Source organism: Equus caballus, chromosome 9, assembly GCF_041296265.1.
Source record: "Equus caballus isolate H_3958 breed thoroughbred chromosome 9, TB-T2T, whole genome shotgun sequence".
Lineage (NCBI taxonomy): Eukaryota > Metazoa > Chordata > Mammalia > Perissodactyla > Equidae > Equus > Equus caballus.
Genome location: NC_091692.1, coordinates 1,494,601 through 1,511,575, shown reverse-complemented (window position 1 = coordinate 1,511,575; position 16,975 = coordinate 1,494,601). Strand labels below are relative to the sequence as shown.

Here is a 16,975-nt window from a genome sequence, read left to right as displayed (position 1 = left end):
CAAAAAGGGCAGGGACATGAAGCAGGCAGGATCAGATTGCTGGGAAGTTCATAAGATTCACCAAGATGTACAGAAGCAGAGCGAAGAGGGTCAGTGTAACCGAAGTGTCTAGGCAGGAGAGCAATGCAAAAATAGACCTCCTGGCACAGGAGTTTTTGATACACCAATCAGCTCACACACATAAAAAATCTGGGAGCGATGTCAAAGTGAGGTGGACATTGGCTTGGTTTGCATGTGTTTTCTTTCCACTTAGGATTTTGTCCTACAGCAGCTGAACAGAAAGCATTCCAATCGAGCTGAACCAAACAAGCCATGAAGGTGCAGAACGTCCAGGACGCCGGTCACTCCATCTTCTGGGCTCAGGTCAGTCACGGGCTCCGTCCAGGAAGATGTTATTGTGTGGTGCTCTCCAATCCCTGCACACTTTTTCCTTTGTTTCCACAGCTCAACAAACTCAACTTTCCCTTATACTCCTTTCCAATGAGCTACTATCAATTTTTGTTTTTTTAAAGACAAATTCCTATATTTTTTGTTTTTTTAAAGATGATTTCCTATATTTATTGTTGTATTTATTTATTTTTTAGAAATTTCACGTTTTTGTAACTGTGCCAGTATTTTTATTGAGGTATTGTGTCAGTTGGGGCTCTGGTTAGAACATGACACAGGTTCTGAATGGTCTGTCCTTAGCTTTATTTTCCCATAACTCCCATCATTTACTATAATATTCCCTTCTATCTCAGTCTTGATTGCAGGACAATGAGCAGGAAGGCCAGGGTTTCCAGAGGTTTGTGTGTGTGTGTGTGTGTGTGTGTGTGATAGAGAGAGAGAAGGAGAGAGAGAACAGAGGGAGGGAGGGAGAGCTGCTCCAGAAAGCCAAGGACTAAAATACATGACCACATTAGCTCTTGCTGCTTTAACTTGTTCATAGTGTTCAATCAACATTCAAGGGTTATAGCTATTCACAAAGGAGCCAAGGTTTGAAGATTGGGAAAGAAGGCCACATTTAGACATTAAAATCTGGTCTCATATTCAACCCATTTTTTCCAGAAACATAGGTGAGATTTATTTTTATGAAGATGCTCATATATAGTTTTCAACAAATGTCAACATACAATTCAGTTAAACAAGAACCAAGAAGGTTGCCTTGTCTCATAGGGTTGCAAAAACTGAGCGTTCTCCCTGTTCTTTATGTCGAACTCTGTGACTGCCATAAACATATCATGTAGTAGATTTCCTCTTAGTGTCTGCCTCTCCCAGAGGACTCAGAGCTGTTATAGACAAGGCAACAAGCATTATATATCATCTTACCCCTAACACAAGGCTTAGAACTCAAATGTTTGTTGAGTGAACAAATAAACAAGAAAATATTTATTGATGCAAATATTGATCTCCATCTCACAATTTGTCAACTGCTAATCTGAGGTGTCAGGATCTAATATACTATCCTCAAAGGACACCCACACTGCATGGTGTCATGGTTGATACGTTGCCCGTCCTTCTACATCTGTCCATTATTGCTACTCGATGGGGAACTTTGGAAGGTGCTCTCATGTACCTTCCAGAGATTATCATAATTTTTACACCTAATAGATGTTCAATAAATATTCTATGAATACCTTATTTAAGGTTATCAGAGACAATTATTTATAAAAGAAGTCAGAAGCGAAAATTTCACTAGTTTTGGAATACGGAAATCATATTCCAATATTTGAAATGATCTCTAGATAAATGACTGTTTTAGTGAGGGATTACAATATGCAAAATGAAAATAAACTTTAAAGAGTTAAGAAAATCCTTAAATCATAAATTGTTCATTCATTTGTATTATTGGTCATCATTTATAAAACTAATGCTTCATTTCTACCTTTTGATGATGAAAAAAGGCAAGGGAAATTTTTCTTAAGAGAGTTTGCCATCTACAAGACCAAGAAATAAGATTGCAGACATGCCATTTTTTGCAGTGCCTAAATTCTCAGAGGTTGGAATCGTTAAATCACACTTAAGCATGAAAAATATCTAATGGAAATAGAGAGATGAGGAGCGATTTCTCCGCGGAAAAGCAAAGTTTATTCTGGGTGCTGTGAAGGGCTGTGACTCAATATGATGCATTGTTTGTGTTGGTTTTCCCTTTGTGTTTCTCTCTGCTCCTTCTCTCTCCATTCTTGCAATTACATGCTTCAGTGATTTATGATGGCAGCAACAAATCACAGGTTCTGAAGCAATAAAAGGACTACATTAAAAAGTTCTACTCATCTGCAACATCTTCTGGTGATGGAGAAGTGACATTGTTGAAAAAACATAAAGCTTTTCAATAGCACTCACAAAGCAAATGACTAAGCAATTGGCATGTCCTATACTATGGAATCGAACAGATCCTGACATTAAAATCAAGTTTTGCAGCATACTGACAAGTTTGAAGCCAGTCATCCTCCTTTGCTGTGAGATTCATCAGCTGAAATGCTTCTACTCTATCTTGAAGCGAACCACACAGAGCGTTCCGCAAAGAAGATTGCTGTACTCCAGGCTTTAAGATTTTTGTTGGTGGCATTGGCCAATCTACCCATTTTTTTCTCAGCTTTATTGAGATATAATTGACATGTAACACTGTGTAAGTTTAAGATGTACTGTGTGTTGATTTGATACACATATATATTTCAAAATGATTATTACAGTAAAGTTAGTTAATACCCCCATCACCACATTTGGTTATCTTCTATTTTTTGTGTGTGATGATAACTTTTAAGATTTACTATCTTAGCAACTTTCAAATATATGATACACTATTATTAACTATAGTCACCATACTGTACATTAGATCCCCAGAACTTATTTATCTTATACCCGGAAGTTTAGACTCTTTGACCAACATTTCCTTGTCTTCCCCACCCTTAAGGCCCTGGCAACCACCATTCTACTCTCTGTGTCTATGAGTCCAGCTTTTCTAGATTCCAGGTATGTATAAGTGAGATCATACAATATGTGTCTTTCTCCCCTGACTTATTTCGCTTAGCATAATGCTCTCAAAGTCCATCCATGTTGTCACAAAAGGCTGGATTTCCTTCTTTATATGGCTGAATAATATCCCATTTATATATTTATGTATGTATCACATTTTATATATACCACATATAATATATATATTATACCATATATATTCCACATTTTCCTTACCCATTCATCTGTGGATAGCCAATCTATTTAGAGATACAAGCATACCAGATAGAATCACCATTCAGGTGAGCGTTTCATCTTCCATGGAAGAGACAATGTGGTGTGAAAAGTTCATAATACAGAGGTCTCCATCACCACTATGCATTAGAATCAGTTGGGGAAGTCTTTTAGAAAATATAGATTCCAAGCCATGTCCTGTGATTCCATTTGAGTTGGGTGAGGCTGAGGTGCAGGCATAACTACTTTCTAGAAGCTCCTCCAGTGGTTTTAAAGTACAGCCAGGACTGAGAACCAGTTCAACAGTGTAACCCAAAGGAACATGGACAAAGCCCTGACTCAGCAGACCTGAGGTCAACAGCCATTACAAGTCTCATTAGTTATGACTTTGAAATAACTCCTACAGTTAATATCTTTATAGAAAAGTGGTTTTACTATAGGACTTCTAAGGTGGCTAACAACTGTAAAGACCCTATTGCTCTGCTAAAGCATTAAACAAGCTACCTCAAACAGCAAAGACGCTCGTGAGTCACTAAAATTTGCCATTGTTACTGACCTATCAATATATTTTCAATCTCAAAAGGAAATGCTATCCATAGTTCTAACAGTGGCAACTCCTCTTAAAAATATTTAGGAAAACAGGGGCCAGCCCAGTGGCTGAGTGGTTACGTTCACGTGCTCTGCATTGGTGGCCCAGGGTTTCGCCGATTCAGATCCTGGGCGTGGACATGGCACCGTTGATCAGGCCATGCTGAGGCAGCATCCCACATAGCACAACCAGAAGGACCTGCAACTAAAATATACAACTATGTACTGGGGGCTCTTTATGGAGAAGAAGAAGAAAAAAAAAAAGATTAGAAACAGATGTTAGCTCAGGTGCCAATCTTCAAAAAAAAATTTCAGAAAACACCAAAAAGACCTATGCCACAATATCTGTGTTTCATCTCAGAAGGAGAAAGATGTTGAGGAAATCCTTGTCTGCTGGCCTCCACAAGTTTTTTAGTGTTTGCCTCATACAGTAGTGCTCCCTACCCATGGGGGATATGTTCCAAGACCCCCAGAAGATGCGTGAAACTGTGGGTAGTACCAGACCCTATATACTAAGTTCTTTTCACTCAAAGGAGGCACTTCACTTCTTCTCTTTGGCATATCAGAATTGCCAGTGTCAGTACTCTTGAGCAATGGAGACGTTAAGTAAAATAGGGGTTAGTGGAATAGAAGCACTGTGATGCCATGACAGTCAATCTGATAACCGAGACAGTGACTGATGGGCAGGTAGTGGATACAGTGGATACACTGGACAAAGGGATGACTCATGTCCTGGGCAGGTGGAGTGGGACTGTGCAAGATTTCATCATGCTACTCAGAACAGCACATGACTTAAAATTTATGAATTATTTCTGGAATTTTCCATTTAATATCTTTGACTGCAGTTGACCACAGGCAACTGAAACCTCTGATAAGGGGGGACTGCTGTATTGTTACTGTAAATGTGTATTGTTAAAAACTCGATGACACTTTTCTGTAACAACTAATTATGAATAAATTTACTCAATACTACATATAACTGAATGTTTATAAGAAAAAAGTAAATTTCCGGACCCAAATGCTAAATAACGTTAAAGAGCAGCTTGAGAATGCAGTAAAATACTGCCTCTTGAATGTATTACAGATACTCCTGTAGTTATAATAATTATGGTCCACCAGGAACCTAGAATCTGGTAAATCAGGGATTGTGGAAAAAAATAAAAGACCCTCCAGCAGCAAGCATTATCCAGAGCCAAGGTCAGCTGGGAACTGAGGGAGGAAAGTCACATTAAAACTTGATTTTGGACGAGGACGCCAACATATGGCCGTCAATGATGCTCCTCATTAGTCAGCCACCTATTGAGGGCACATTGTTAGTCATAACATAGCAATGTGTCAACACTCTTAGTTCGTCATGCTTTTTGCAAATGGAATTTTCCATTGCATTGATACACTATCTTAAAGTGCTATTATCAAATGAAAATGGATGTTCAAACAGCCTTCAGGAAAGTTCTCTGCAGTTTCCATATATCAAGAATATGTTTTTAAAAAAGGAAATATAAAAAGCGAAACTTTTAATTTTAATGGTTTTGCATCAGTTCCACAGGGATTCAATTCTATAGGTGTGTTACGGCATGCACCGATTCTAAGCACTGAAGCTGAGCTTCGAGCTCACCTAAGGCTCCCCAGTTTGTACTAGTTGCTTTTTCAACAACAAAAAGGCCATCATGACAAAGTGATTTTGTCACCTACTAGATAAAAGTGTTCCATAAATTTGGATTTGCCAGCGTGAGACTGTAATGGGGAAAGCCAAGCAGTTATTTATGTGCTTCCAATTCTGTGCCGATGCGTTACAATGAACACAAGCCACTCTTACCTACTTCAAATACTTCACTTCAAGTTAGTGGAGCTGTTTAAAACTAGAATGCTGAAAGACATTCAAAAACCAGTTATTTTTTTACTAGAGAAAGAAAAATCTAGCCACAAATAGGCTAAAAACAGAATAGGATAGAAGAGAATAAAATGTTATTAAAGAAGAAACCAAGAAGTTCTGGAGCTGCCACGCGTTGCTGGTGCTTTCAAGGATTATACTTATTTCTGGTCTTTTTCCCTTTAAGGCCATACTTTCCAACTTTGATTACACATCAGATTTGCCGAGGGATTTTTTTTTTTAAGTAGTAATTTACAAGCGTCATCCTCAGGGGTTCAGACTTAATTGGTCTTGGGTGGGCATCAGTATATCTTAAAAGCACTCCGGGAGATTCTAACGTGTAGTTAGGGTACAGACCATTGCCTCCTAGCATATCATTGATGGTATTTTCCACAAATCCAAAACGGCAAAATTAACCCAATAACCCATGCGACCTGCAACAATGATATTAAATAGGCCACCAAATGCTATAAGTTTGCATGGTAGAAAACCTCCTTGATCCATCTTTTTCAGACTTGTTACATGCTACAATTATCCATATGACTAGGTGGTTCCTGATTTACTGCCAGGGCATCTGTAGTCCCCACAAGGCCTCATGTCATCGGAGACTTTTAAGGGGCACATATGTGGGGGAAGGGGAACAAATTTAACAGTTCTTAGAGGATGCCTTACGTCTTACACATGATGCGTAAGGGCTGTGCTTTAGAAAAGGAGTCTGAGGAACTCAAATCCCGCCCATCTCATCTGGGAGGAAAGGACCAAAGGGTTTGGACAATTTTAAATTAAAGTGTTGCAAAAATCTCACAGATTTGTATTATTTCCTCTTGCTGGCTGTAAGATTATGTCTCATCAGATAACAAAGAAGTCTTTTAGAGTACATTGGAAGTGCTATTGTTCAAAACCAGTGGGAATTTTTGAGTTCTGTATCTTCATTTCTGCTCCTTATCTTTATCTTTCTTGAAGGCACGTGCTGTAGTGATGAAGGAGGAAGGGAAGTGGAAAGGAAGACGGAAAAGATAAGGGAGAGGACCACACTGTCAGTCCAGAGGCGTTTCATAGCAATTACAAAGCTGAAAGATTTATCTCTTGTTTTCGTTTCTGTTCATTTGTTTGTTTATAGCTAAAACCACAACAAGGACAACGTGTGGAAGTTAGTTTCCTGCCCCGTGAGTTTTGTCAACATGAAATCCTAAAGTATTTTCACAGTGTAAATAAGGAAGCTTACTTTCACGGTACTTGAGAGGCATGGACCACATCTGCCAATCGTGGGCCAAACCCATCTTTTATTTCGTCGTGTGGAGAGTCACATCAGTTTGACATTTCCCCTCTCCTTTCCTTGTCTCTCCTCAACCGGAGTTCCGTGCTTGCACCAGAGCAGAAAGTGTCTAGAGCTGTTTGACTGTGTAGTTAGCAGTCCCCTCTCCCCGCTCCACAGGCACACATCTTCATAAACAGGGACTCAATCACAATATCAACATGGCATTGAATCCTGGTTATTTCTTGAGAGCCTCTGCTTGGCATAGACTGCATCCTGTCCTAGGGTCCACATTGACTTATGTTCTAAAAGGAAAACTTGCATTTCTAGTCTGTGTAACCAAAAAAACTATTTTCAAGCCTTAAGTGTGTTACTGTCATTATATGGAAGAATGGTTTAAACATTTTGACCCAAATGTAGGGTTAAATTTTGACCTCTTTTAACCTTAGACCTGAGTTAATAGCACTTTTATACTAACTTGAAATAATCTAGGCTGGTCAAACTTGCATATTAAATATGTCTGTATTATTCTTAAATATTGTTTGAAATGTAAACGAATGTGGTTTCAGGAAGTTGGAAATATTCCAGCCTATCAAACCCACCAAAGCAATTTCCAGGCTAATTGTTCCTGGCTTTAGTTTCCCAGAATTATACGTATAATTTTCCAGAGTTTAGCTCTTCTAAAGACAGTGATTGTGTTTTGTTTAGTCCCCGTACAAACTTGGTGGGTCGAGTAAGAAGAAATTTACATTCACATGAAGTTCAGTCAGGGGATTTGGAATGATGTCTTTGGATGCTAGTAAACTAGCACTTGGTTTGAAAACTGGTAAATAAAGGGAGAGAATCATGAAGATATCTTGCTTTTCTATCTAAGCTAAACTGGACTAAGTATGAAAAGGGGCAGTTTCTCTTTATGGAAATAGTTAATAGATGAAGAAGGATTCATGAAAAGTCACCATTTTGCTCGCCTAGGGAACTGATGGATTTGGACATTAGACTATTGCTGAAAGAGAGGCCGCCAGACAATATGTGCCTCTGACCGGAAGATTATACCATCCATCATGCAGTCTTAGCAAAATATCAAACCTAAACTGGATGAAGTCTGCATGTTCAAGCACCAATTTACAGGAAACACAGCAAAACAAGAATATGCTAAATGACTTTATGGGATAAAACAAGCAATCCCAGACTGTAGGAAAATGTAAAGGATAAATAATAGGGTTTCCTCAACAAATATATTGGAGAGAGAGAGAGAGAAGAGAGAGAATATGTAGGTTAAAAGAGACAAAAAGACAGCTCCTATTTGCAGTGTGTAGACCTCATTTAGACCCTGATTCAAACTACAAAAAAAGTGAAATAAAAATGAAACGTGTTTGGAATTTCAACAATGACTGACAGGTGAGGATATTGAGGAAATAACGTTAATTTTAAAAGATGTAATCATTTCAAGTGGTTATTTTTACAAGAAAAAGAGACCTCATTTTTAAGAGAGAGAAATTGATGTACATAGACGAAACAATTTAGTTGCTGAGATTTGCTTCAAAATCGTATGTGGAGTAGGAAGTGGGTAGGAGTGCAAATAAAATACGATCAGCCTTGAGTTTTTTGGGGTAGAACTGGCTGATAGCTACACAGATTTTTAACATCATATTTTTTTTTCTACCTGTTTAAATGTTCCATTAAAAATATTTGATTAAAAACATGTTGAGCCAAGGGTTCTGGGAGAAATGATGTAGCCATTTATATAATAAAAGAAACCATTCTATCTGATATTGCTTCCACATTCTATAGCTTAAAGTAACTCCCTAGCATTAAAAAGTTATTGTTAATCTCCTCATTGCATATGTGGCCATGATCCTTCTCCTAAATAACTTGCCCACAACAGCAAAGTTCAAAGCCAGTTTTTCTTTTTACTTTACTCAGTAGCATGTTTTGCATTTGCTTCCCTGAGACCATATTTGCAAAGTTTTTATTAATTTGCTTATTCATAAAACATTTACTGTGTTCCTTTTGTATACTACAGACTGTGTTAGGTGTTAGGTTTTCAATGATAAGTAAGAATTAAATCTCCACTTGAGGGAGAGATAGGCAATAGAGAAACCAAACATTGCAAAGGAATTAGTAGGCGCTGTGATAAAGGCTAGCAGAGGGTGGTATGGCAACCTGGAAGGAGCTACAGAGTGTAGATTTAGAGGGATCTTTTTATCAGTGTGACGCCTCTTCTGATCACAAATGACTTAGTGTGTGCTTGTTTGTGTAAGTACAAACAAGACATTCCAAGCAAAGAAAGCAGCATGTATAGAGACTGTGGCTGGGTCAGAAAAGAGTTGTTTTTCTAGGCATGTTCAAGGAAGCAGTTCGACAAGAGCAGGGCAAATAAAAGGCAGTGGTGACAAACTGGAGATGGAAAGTCATAGAGCAGGTCATGAAAGGCATCCATTTTCTCAGATGAAGAAAACAGAAAGAGGAACAGGTTCGACCGGAGGCTGATCAGCTCATTGTAGGATATGTTGAGTCTGAGGTGCTTAGGGAGATCCATGGGAGATGTTAGATGGATTTTACAGGGTGAAAGACTGGAAGAAAGATCTAATCTGAAGATACATTAAGAGAATTGGTAGCATATATAAATGGAAGTGTGGTTTTAGAGTTAATAACATACAGAGAGTTGAGATAAGATTTGGATGCCTAGGAACAGAGGAGTGTGATTAATAAGGGGAATGGATGCGGGAAGAAGAATGAACTGAAGGCGTATTTTGCTGCATCTATATTTGAATTCAGCTGACCCTGGCATGAGCATTGTGCTCTCTGTTTACAGTGGGCTTTTGCAAATGTGTACACTCTGAAAAAACTCTGCTCGGGAGGGTACAAGGGAAATTGTAATGTTGAGGCCAAAGTGTCTGGAAATAAACCATTGCTACCCTGGATTAGCTCTGTCTGCTCATGCGTAAGACATTACTGCTTGGTTCTGGGGGTATGGCTTGATTTGGCTCATCTGAGTCTGGAGTAATTGGCACTTGATTAATACATAATAATAAATACAATGAATACATTGCATAATATAATGCTGACTATAGATATAGTTTGGCAAACTGATTTTCAATTATATTGCTTCTCAGTGAATTTTAGGAAGAATTATTAGGGGATAGTATTAAGTATTGTGGAAGACATTTGAGTATATTCAGGTCTCTAAGTTTGTCAAATTCCATTTTATATTTTATTTTAACGGCTCATTTGACAACAGTTCCTAAATTCAAAATTAATCATATTGAAAAAAAAAAAGGTTGTTTTTGAAAGTAAAAGGCAGTATTTACAAAATGGAGATGTCTTACATGCTCAGCCATTTTCTGTTCTCTCCTCCTCAGCCATTATGGGAGAGGGTTCTTTTAGCTTAATAACATATGCTAAGAGGGATGATCAATAATTAGCAAAAGGAAATTTGCTTCCCTCTGAAGGGTCTGAGCCAAATTCTAAGGAATTTGAATTCTATGTAAGCCAAATTCTAAGGAAGACTATAGAAGTTAATGGACTGGAAGGATTGATCCTTGCCTTAACAGAATGATACAAACCAGCCAAGCTCTTCCAGAATTTTTAGGAAAAAGGATGAAATTGCGGATACAAACTCAGTCATTTCAGTACATCACAGAGATTACAAAGTTGAGATGAGTGGGGGAAATAGCAGCTCATTGACTCACTGACTCTCATATTACCTAATAAGTGCTTTTCTCAACATGAGAATACAAAAATGAAAGTTCTGCCTCTTATGAAAATAAAAAGACGGCTATAATAATAAACAATTACAAAATGTTCATATTTTGATACACAGATTTATGGTCTGTCAATCAGTTATCACAGGCTTCAAATATTCTTTTTTGAAATGGTGATGTCATTAACCAATCAAAAATGCCTAAGCTGAGGAGATCTAGTTTTCCCAGCACCTTTTGTTCAAGAGACTGTGCTTTACACGTTGCATCACCTTGGCGCCATTGTGAAAGATCATTCTACCATGTACGCGTGGGTTTACTCCTGAGCACTCTATTCTGTTCCGTTGGTCCATATGTCCATCTTTGTGCCAGTACCATACTGTTCTGATTACTGTAGCTTTGTAATATGCATTGGGGTCAAAATCTGTGAGGTCTGTTTGTTCTTTCTCGAGATTGTTTTGGCTATTTGGAGTCCTTTGTGGTTCCACATGAATTTTAAGGGTTTTTTTCCTAATTTTGCAAAAAATGCAATTAGCATTTTGATACAGATTGTATTGAACTGTAGATCCTTTTAGATAGTATGAACATTTTAACAATTTTGTGTCTTCCAATAAATGAACATGAGATATCTTTCCAGTTTTTTGTGTCTTCATTAATTTCTTTCAGCAATATTTTGTAGTTTTCAATGTACAAGTCTTTTCCTCCTTGGTTCAGTTTATTCTTGAATATTTTATTCTTTTTGACACGATTGTAAATGGAATTGTTTTCTTAATTTCCTTTAGAGATTATTTGTTGTTAGTGTGTAGAAATGCAACTGATTTTTGTATATATGCAAAAGAATGAAGTTAGGTCCTTATCTTACACCATATACAAAAATCAACTCAAAATGAATTAATAACTTCAACATAAGACCTGAAACTATAAAAGTCCTAGCAGGAAACATAGGGCAAAAGCTTTATAACACTTGTCTTGGCAAAGATTTCTTGGCTATGAGACCAAAAGCACAGGCAACAAAAGCAAAAATAAAAAAGTGAGCCTACATCAAAAGAAAAAGGAAAGGAAACAATCAACAAAATGAAAAGGTGATCTATGAATGGGATAAAATATTTGCAAAGTATATATGATAAGGGATTAACATCCAAAATATATTAAAAAAACTCCTGCAACTCAACAGCAAAAAACAAATTAAAAAAACTCCTCAAATACACTGTTAAAAAACTGAGAAAAAAAGTTGAACAGACGTTTCTCCAAAGAAGACATACAAATAGCCAACAGGTACATGAAAAGATATTCAACATCACTAAGCATCAGGGAAATGTAAATCAAAACCACAATGAGATAGTCCCTCATACATGTCAGCATGGCCATTATAAACAAACAAACAAATAAATAAACAGAAAATAACAAGTGTAAGGAGTTTGGCTAAAAACTTTCTTATTTTAATATCTCTGCTATAATATGAGTCTGTAATAAGTAATGACTCTAAAATTAAAATATATTCATGTAGAAGGAAACAAATTCTATCTTCCCAAGAAGAATCGGGGAGAGGAAACCATGGCAAAAAAAGCCTAGAGGAGATCAATAGAACCTCTGGAAAACAGAATTAGAAAGAAGTAAGTCCTGACCATTGAGATGTAAGCTACACAAAAATATTAAAAATTATTCTCAAAGAAGAAGTTACATACATATGTAAACATAAGCAAATGCATAAAAAGATAGCCTATTGCAGAGATGTGTTAGGGCCGCCGTCGTAAAATACCACAGACTGGGAGGTTTAAACAATAAGAAATTTATCGTCTCACAGTCTGGAGGCTGGAAGCCCGAGACCCAGGTGTCTGCAGGCGTGGTTTCTCCTAAGGTCTCTCTCCTTGGCTGCCTCCTCACTGCGTCCCCGTGTGGCCTTTCTTGGGGTGAGCTCATCCCCCCGTGTCTCCCTCTTGTTATAAGGACTCCAGTCGTATGGGATTGGGCCCACCCTGATGGGCTCATTTTAACCTAATCACTTCCTTGAAAGACCCCATCTCCAAGTACAGATGCATTGTGAGGTATTGGGGTTAGGACCTCAACATAGTTGTTTTGAAGCACATGATTCAGCCTGTCATACCTATAACTATACAAATGTTTGGAGAACAAACGTAAATGGTTCAAACTATTCTTTAAAGAAATGATACATTTTGGGAGGTTCAAAGCAATACCTAAATGTTTGTTGCTTAGAGAGACGCAATTAAAACAAATAATATATTCAATTTTTGTTTGCGTTTTTTTAAATTTGGTTTGAAGTAAACATCATGAAAGTTTATAGCACTGAAAGATCCTATTAACATCAGTAAAAAAAAAAGAGTAGAATGCAAAAATTATGCTAAATTGAACCAAGAATCTTTGGATAATTTTATTAGCCAGAATCCCACAGGAAAAGACAGCAAACTCAATAGAGCACAACTGAAGAAAGTTAATGACGAAATTACTTACAAAAGGAAGGGTGGGCAGGGATCAGGACGAAACAACAAAGCTGGTAAAGCCCTGCACACAAGCACAAAGGGAAATTGCCATCATCTCTAGTCCTAGAGGAGAGCAAATGGTCTCACCAAACCCTTTAGAAGCCACAAATAAAGTCAGCTGTTGCCGGAGCCTGGGCTGGGCAGGGAGAGAGCAGGAGGAGTGAATACTGGTCTGCACTCTCCTTCTGCCTCCCATCTCTTGCAGCTGCCTTCCACTGGCTGAAACAAGCACAAGCCAGAGGCAAGGGAGTGGAGAAGACAGTGTACAGGCTCTCCTTTCTGGAACCCAGAAGAAGGCAGAAAAGGGAGAAGGAATCGAGACAGGGGAAAGGGAATTGGGAGGTAGCGAAGAATCAGTAATGACCACTTCTTTATGCCGATTGGCATCCATTCCTGCCCTTTGTGTGTGTGTGTGTGTGTGTGTGTGTGTGTGTGAACTCCTGTCTCAACTTAGGGAAAATGCAGGTGCCATCAGGTAATGTATTATTGCATGGTGATTTCTGTCTTCAACTTAGGGAAAACACAAAGTGCCATCAAATGTTTTGTGGCAGTGTGATTTCAATTCTGCCACAGACCTGCCTAGAATAGAAACTGTAATGGTAGCTACCGCAGTACATTCCAATTACGTACATGATTAAACAGCTTGAAACATAGCTGCTCAGTCCCCAATCCATAGACGATCATGAAGCCTAAACTGATACCTCAGTAGCTTCCTTCTGTCATGTATTCATGTTCTCGCTATCCTCTTCCAGCACCTCAGCTGCTTGGTTTTGACTTTTTTTAATTTGGTGGAGTGCACAAAATCTTCATTTCCATAATTCTTTTGACTCAAAATCAGGTTTACATACTTTTGTAAAAACTGATGGAATAAATAATAGTTAACATTTACTGAGCTCTTCATATGAGCCATCACAGTGACAAGAGCTTAATCTCTTTCTAAATCTTTCAGATAATCCCAACATCTCTCATTTTACAAATGAAGAAACAGGTTCAGCAAACTTTAATAATGTGCCCAAAGGTCCTCATCAAGTAAGTAGCAAATAATCTAGCTCCAAGGCTTGTCGTGTTTCTCACAACTCACGTGGCTTTTGGACTGTCTTGTACCAAAAAATTGTTTCTTCCATTATTTTAACAAAGAAAAGAAAGCACAAACAACACACAAACTACAAGATAATGTTAATACTACATAAATGCTTAAACTTTGAAAATAAAAATTGAATATTTGTTTCTTTCTGTATATTCTCTTGCGAGTTTTGCTCACTAATAAAGATATTTGGCCATACATCTATCTGTCTACAAATGTCTTATCTCAAAAACAAATTCTGACAAATAAGGATTTCTCTTTAAGACTGGAATTTGTTGATATTTAATAGCAGACATAGACAGGAATTCATGAGTGAGTATTGGTTTAAAATCCTTCACTTTAAGATCCTCTGATGAATCATCATTGGGTTTGTTAAAACAACTGGTGTTAAGATAAGATGATAATGCTGTCAGAGTTATGATATCTGTGACTCATATTACATTTTAGCACGAGATAAAAACAAACAAATCCTTCTTAGATGCAGTCCTCTTATTCTTGGAAAATATTTGGATAAGCATATAAAATTGACTGCATTAGTGTCTTAGATTGGGTTTCTCAGGAATCCAGCTCTGAGCTGAAAACTAGCCTGCATGAAGTGTACTAGTCCTCTCAGGATAAAAACCTTAGAGAGAAAAGGAAGGAAGGAAGAAACTGGCCTCTGCTGACCACATGGGGAGCTCTGAAACTGGGATGGCTCTTCAGAATTGTCCCGGTCTGATGTGAGGGGGCTGGGTTTTTATACCCCAGGGACCACCAGTAGTTGAGACTAGTCTAGAAGGGGGTATGTCCCTGGATAAGGAAGCTTTTTTCAGCTGAGACAATTCTCAAGCAGGACTGAATACTAAGAGCTGGGAGCACAAATCCTTCAATCCTGAAGGAGGGATCTGAGCGGCATGGCACAGTGGTCACCAGAGTCCACTTAGATTCACCTGCTTCATATTATATCTGGGAGCAGCATCATACAATGGTCATAGATTTGGGGTGTATACTACATCCTGGAGGATGGTGCCCCCCTGCTTCAACATATCTCTAAGATGGAGCCTCAGCTGGTCCTTCAGCAGACCATCCCACTCTTCTATCAGGCTGTCAGCATCTATGAAGAGCAGTGGGGGATAAGGGGTTTCATGGTATTTTGCCCACCACTGGATTTCTTTGCTGTTAAGTAGGTCTTTTGCTTCAAGGTCATTTTTTACATAGGATGCCATGTCAGTGAATCAAAAACTCTGCAAGGTCTTGGATAGTGGTGCTATTAGCAACCCTGTGACCAGAGGGCAAACCTGTGCTGAGAAGTATCAGTTCCCAACAAAATGAACCACTGGCCATCTAGGAGGAAAGGTGTCCGAGATAGTCAACTGGCCACCAAGAGGCTTGTTGGTCTCCTGGAGGGATAAGATCATATTGGGGATTCTGCATTGGTCTTTGATGTCGACAAGTAGGATATTAAGCAGCAGTAGGAGCTAGCTTAGTCTGTGTTGCTGGTCCCATGCCTACTGTCCATTCCTATCACTGTGACTATGCCATTTATGAGTATATTGTGCCAATACTGGGGTGACTTGTGAGAAAGACTGGGTGATGTCAACTGGTTTGTTCACTCCAACCTTGACACTCACTAAAAACAATTATGGTTACCTGGCTTATAATGTTTGAGACCCACCAGCTGGCCTGTAGTTTGGGGACCCTATCATCCCTATTGCTATTAGTAAGCCCTTGTCTGTAACAGAATCACCTAGAACAAGTCCTGGCCGAAAGGAAGCCAATGCCTAGTTTCTTCAGTAATGTCAGTGCCCCTTTCACTTTATCGCTTCCATAAAAGCAATGTGTTCTGAGTTCTTTCATGAAACACAGTCATCTGGTGGGTTTTCTAGTCTTCCCTAATATAAATACTCTAGCATGCTCACTTCTCTAAGCGTTTTGTTCTTCTTTCCTTGTCTTTCCCAGCAGTTCTGGTGTTTTTACTTCACATTGCATGGGCAACCACTTTTTGCAAGTTTCTAAGAACCATTCTAGCTATGTTTTAGCACCATCTCCCAGGTTTCTATAGGGTGTTAAATCCTGCATACCAAGAGAGCATTCCCCTACTAATAAACTCTCTCTTAACTCTCCACCACTCTTGATACATGTTCTCACCATATCCCAAATAATGAAGGAAGATTCAAATGGGACTCAGAATACAGTAGGATTAGGGGAATATAAAAATCAAAATATGTAAATAAATCATAAACTTTTAATCATAAACTATCAGTCTAATTTGGGCACAGGGAAATCATTTCTAACCATGACCCCAAAAGTCTAAACCAAAACAAAAGAGATCGAAAGATTTTGATTAATATTCTTTCAAACTACCATGCTGTCATAAACTAAATAAAAATACAACAAATAAACTGGGGGGAAAAAACTATGAACTATATAACAGACAAAGTGTCAATATTTTTAGGTATTAAGAGCTATTTTAAGTCAATAATATAAAGCCAAATATTCCAATGAAAATATAGAAGAAAGAAATAAACAGATATTGAAAGAAAAAAAACAAAAGACTTAGTAACAAAGAAACAGTTCCAATCATGATATCAACTCTAACCATTTGTGTTAGCTTAGACAAAATATATTAACTTTCTATGCCTCAATTTACTAATCTATGAAATTAGGATTACAATTAATAGCTAACATGCAAAGTTTTTCTCAAGATTATATGAGATAAACATGTAAAGTACTTATCACAAAAAGTGTTCAATTAGTGTTGAGTATAATTTATCATAATTTTGCAGCTTTTACCCTGAAAATAAACACATTTTAAAAATACTGATTGCTTAT

General features: G+C 37.9%; 1 long non-coding RNA gene across 1 annotated transcript; it reads left to right on the top strand.

Annotated features, from left to right (window-relative positions):
• The first annotated feature begins 200 nt into the window (after positions 1-200).
• On the top strand, positions 201-11,212 carry LOC138915355 (uncharacterized). Its single transcript, XR_011421178.1, has 3 exons — positions 201-363; positions 2,894-2,952; positions 6,590-11,212. It is a non-coding gene; the product is annotated as an uncharacterized lncRNA (long non-coding RNA).
• Positions 11,213-16,975: the final 5,763 nt, after the last annotated feature.